Genomic DNA, 5186 nt, shown 5'->3' with positions numbered 1-5186 from the left:
GCAGGCTCGAAGGGTTAATGACCTTTCCCAAATCTTCGCTCGCGAAGACTGGCCATTATATATATATGTTCTGCAGTTAGGAAAAACAAACAAACAAACAGATGATGTACTCCTGCTGAAGAATGGTGAGTAAACATGTTGTAACTAAACTGCCACTCAGAATAGGGTGATGAATAAATACAGAGATTTTAAGCTAGCAGTCCAGAAGGGCTTCAGCAGCTGGCCAAGAAGCTCCCTGAGCTGGCAGAAAGCTAGCACTACACCAGAGTCAACGAGAGTGAATAAGATAATACAAAAAGTGATTCATCCATCAGCTGTGACATTGATCCTGGACAAAGTGATAGAATGGCTGCTTGAGGAGTCACTTCTTGATGAGATTGCAAGTTTGGCTGATAAAGGTAATATTTTTTGATGTAGCAGACTTGTTCTTGTAAGGCATTTGACTTAGTGTTGCATGGCATCTTCATCGATTATCTAGTGTGATACAAAATCAACATGGCACTAATGAATTTAGGACTGATTAAGTGAGAAGTCCCAGTAGTAATTATAAATAAGAAATCATTACTGAGCGATTGTGGTTTCTAATGACACCCTGCAAAGATCAGTTCTCTGACTTCTGCTGCTTAATGATTCAGGAAGAATTAGGAAGTGTTCAGGAAGACAGTCTAATACATTTGATGAACTTTGCAGTTAACCTGAAATATTGACTGTTTCATTTGAGGTGTTTTGGTTATGAAGAGAACATGTATTCAACACAGTTCTGTATTTCTGCATGTGCTGTGGAATGCAGGCTATCAACAACTAAAATAAGATGGGACAGTGGGTTGTTCTCTGCCCATCTATTAAGGATGGTTTAAAATTAGATTTCTGGTGTGACAAGATGTAACTATGGGCATTGTGCTTGAAGTTTTGAAGTTTATTTCAATCCTTTTTCCATTTCTAAGCACTGTAAATCTAGCTATAGTGAATAATGATTTTTTTTTTCTGCTGAGTTTATGATCTTTAATGACAGGCTGAGTGCTGGAGCCAGCAAAAAAGAGGCAATGTGAAAGCATGGCAGAGAAAAGGGGTGCTGGGAAGGGCAGGACTGTGGTGACCGAAACCCAGAGCAGCTTCTGTTTAACTATCTCCTCTCAAAACCGTATCCACAATATGAAACGTATAATTTCATCCACAATATGAAACGTATAATTTATGAAATTTATTTACTTGTGTGAGTAAAAGCTGAAATAGATGCATGCAGTACTAACCCGACTTGCACTTGAAAGCAAAGTCAGGATCATGCAGTCAGTGAGTGGAATTAGGCACTGTGGTAGTGCCCTCCAACCCAGTCTTTTATAAAATGCTAACAAGGTATAGAGGAGTCTTCAGAGCCTAGAAATCTCCCTCTTGCAGAATCATCACAATTGTTCCCCTATTCACAGCTGTGTAGCTGTCCTAGCTGGCATCAGCATATGGCAGAGACTTGTCTTGCTGAACCATGGGCACACAGGGCCAGAATGTGCTTACACAACATCTCTCAGGGGACCAAATTTTGCCCTTGTATAGGGTCTTGTACAGCTGAGCATACAGTCTGAGAAAATTAAGCTAAATCACCTTGATTATGATCTCCTTCAGAAGTTATTATTACATGATTTTTAGATAGTTCCAGTTTCACACTTCAATTAGGTTGGCTTCATTGAAGCTATTCCCTGGCAAAACCGACTATGAAAACTGTTTCTGTTTCTCACTGCTAAGGTAATATGACCTGTTAGATAGAGCCACGTGGCATGCATGCTTTGTTTTGCAGCACAGCCATTTTTATAGCCACCTAATTTTCCTGTGGCACCTGCGTGTATGCTGTCTCTTGCTCTCCATTTGTACCAGTCTTCCTATTTTTTATACAAAAGACTGGTGAAAATACCAGCTTAAAGTAACACCTTTGCTTGTGAGGACTGATTATTTTAATGGAGATCTGTGCAGGACAAAGTGCTCCATAAAAGTTGTACCAGCACATTTGGTAGGTAAAAGGTTTCTACAGGAGTCAGAAGAGACAGGGCTGAGAGGACTGAGAAGGAACTTAGTAAGCTGGCTTTGTTACCAAAGGAAACAGGATAAAAGCACAGTGTCTATGTGCTTTCACAATTTTAAAGATGTTTTGCCTGTTACTTTCATGACACCTCTGACTGGTAATAGTAAAATGACTTTCGTGTGTTAAAACTAACATTTTAATTATTAAAATTGATCTGCATCCCTATAATATCCCACTGATTTCAAGTAGAAGAATTATCCTACTCTCTTGTAGATAAATCACTTGCAAGGTACCTTTAATATAGAATTAATTTCAGACTAATCAGGACAGAATAAATCTTTCTGTGTGACTTTCAGTTAATACATGGTTAATATAACTCACAACGACATTTCATATTAAGCCCCCTGACTATGATGTTTTAATCATACCAAATAGTGAAGTTATACTTTAATACATCAGGATGTCAATATTTCTAAGTGATAAGTAAGATTGCTATGATCTAATTGCCAAATTTTTCTCTGTGTTCAAAATAACATACAAAAATTTATCTAGTGCTAGCTGATTTCACGGAGAGGTATAGAAAATTTCCTGACTACAAAATGCCAAAATATTTATACTTTGTGCATGAGACAAACTGAAGATAACTGACATGTATCTTCTTCACACATAAATAACTTCTATTAACAAAGTTGGAGCCACCTCAGCAATTAATAGGAGACGATCACTTCATTTTTCTTCTTGCCACTTGTCCTTTGGACTTGCCTTAGTAATTCAGCATTGACTGGGGGAGAAGGGAGAATTCTTAAATTAATGATGAAATAAGTTATAAAAGTAAGATTTTAGGAATTGAGGCTCTAAAAGATGTGCTAGAAAGTACTATAGAAAATTATGAAATTAAGGGAGAAACTGGAAGCAAACACTGAAGTGTGTTAGATTTTGATCAGTTGTTTTGTAGTCACTTAAAGTTCTCTAAATGAAGCCAAGTCAAGGAAAAATGACATAAATACCATAAAATTCAAAGTTATGGTTTCAGTCCCAAAGATGAATTCAGGTTGCTTTTTTCATTGCCAAATTGAAGCTTTCAAAATTACCTAAAAATTCTGTGATGCCAGAGCAGAGCAGAAGTCACCTTACAACTTTTTTTTTTAAATTATGTTTGACACACATTTTTCAAACTTTTCTCTACACTAATTTAGGCCGGAACTTCCCATAAATAATTGAAATATATTGTAAACTGAAATTCTAGGCTCTAAAATATTTGGTATATATAAGGGAAACATTGTGAGAAACCATTTTTACACACTAAAAATGGCAACCATTGCTACCTGTCTTTTTCACAGTTGGTAGTTAGTAAGGACTGAGTTTTCAGGTATTTAAGTTTTCTGTTTCCACCACTTTCTTCACTTTTTAAATTTTATTCACTTCTTAAGGATCATTTTCAGAGTGTGCTAGGAGTCTTTCTCGGTCTTGGGTTTGTGTGCCCAGGAAATTCCAGAATGTTCTTAGGGCTCCTTATGAAACCAAGAAACAGATTCTCAGAAGAGATTCTAGACTAGAGTCCTAAAACTGATGAAAAGAATACAAAGTTAGCAGTTGCAGTTCTGGTCTCTAACACTAAATCCATTTGTAGTCCTATATGGGCTTCATCGGTTTCTGTTGCTAGTCTGGCCTGTTAGCAAGACCTTTGCAGTTATATATGGTATGAATATTTTATCCCTTCCTTCATGAAATGAAAAGTTTAATTGAATTAATGAAAAGTACTTTAGTATAGTTATTGTGTTAATCTAAACTGTTCCTCTTTAAACAAAAATAATCAATCAGCTTTTTTTAAATGAAGTGATTCACTTTCACTACAAATCTGAGAAAATGGGTTGTGGGTTTTTTCATTTGGTTTTTTTAAAGTTAGTTATTCATAGTTCTTTCAGGCTTCTATGGAAGAGCTGGAGAAACAGAATGTAATGTTTAAGATGAACACAGACCTTTTAGTATTTTTAATATTTCCTCAGTGTCAGTAAATACTAAATAAGTAATATTGCATGTCCTTTTAGAAGGTTGTTAATAAAGTGAGTTTAGTTTCATTTCAGTTCAATTTAAAATAAATTTAAAACCTCCCTGTGAATATGTGGTAAATTGAAAGGTACAAAGTGTATGTTAGCAGGAAAGTGATGATAAGGAATATTTACTTCTTTAGTGGTTAAATAGAGAAAGTTAGCTGTAAAAAAGCACAACCAGGCTTGAGAGCAACTGCATAGCTAAATTCGTAAAATACTATGGGACTGCTGCCATCTTCTGGGATGTGAAACAAAGACATGTCAATACTACACAATGAAATAATTCTAGCTGCAAAAGCAGAAGAGGCTTACCTTTTTAGATATAGAATGATCAGAAATTATTGAGGGCTGGCTCAGTCGCCCATGGTTTCTTGTCAATGCCGTAATCGAATTCCTCACCATTTTCATATTTGACATCTAAAAAGTAGATTAACATCATTTTGTAAGTGCAACAAAATTGTACTCCTATAATTTCAGCTGTAGGGAAGACGTTTGTAAGTACTTGTTGCGTTCTCCTTCTGAGACGTATCTCAGAGTAATTGCACTGGAAAAGTGTAATTTTTTTCTGCTTTGTAAAGGCCTCCAAGTAGTGTGACAGGTTGATTCATTTATTTGTTTTCTTTTGTACTTACTGTTGTTCCGTGTGCTTGTTTATCCTGTAAATCAGTTGTGAAGAGAGATCATGTGAATTTGATACCCAGCATGAAAAGTATGACTGATTTTGTCACAAACAACAACAAAGAATTTTGTGCTGTCTCCTCAGGTAAGCATAGTTCATTATCAGGAGGCAAGTATAAAGAAGTTGCCTAGCACCAGGGTTCTCAGGGACGGGTTGTATTTTGGGACCACAGAAAATAAATACAAAATTCTCCTTGAAGGGTATCAAGCTCACTTTTAAAAACAAACTACAGACCTTGCCCAACCTTAAGGTCTTGCACTTACTAGAATAGACTGTTTAATGCATGTACTTTGTATTGAAGGAATGCAACGCTTCTGCCTGCTCTCCTACGTATTAACCTGTGGCATAGGTAAACCTGGGATGTTTTAATCAGTTTTACCAGTTTCTTCCCATTCTTTCTACACTTCAGGTTGGATGTTTCCTAAACAAAAACTCTGATTGCCTC

This window comes from Lepidothrix coronata, unplaced genomic scaffold (genome assembly GCF_001604755.1).
Source record: "Lepidothrix coronata isolate B3197 unplaced genomic scaffold, Lepidothrix_coronata-1.0 Scaffold289, whole genome shotgun sequence".
Taxonomy (NCBI): domain Eukaryota; kingdom Metazoa; phylum Chordata; class Aves; order Passeriformes; family Pipridae; genus Lepidothrix; species Lepidothrix coronata.
This window is presented reverse-complemented; position numbering follows the sequence as displayed.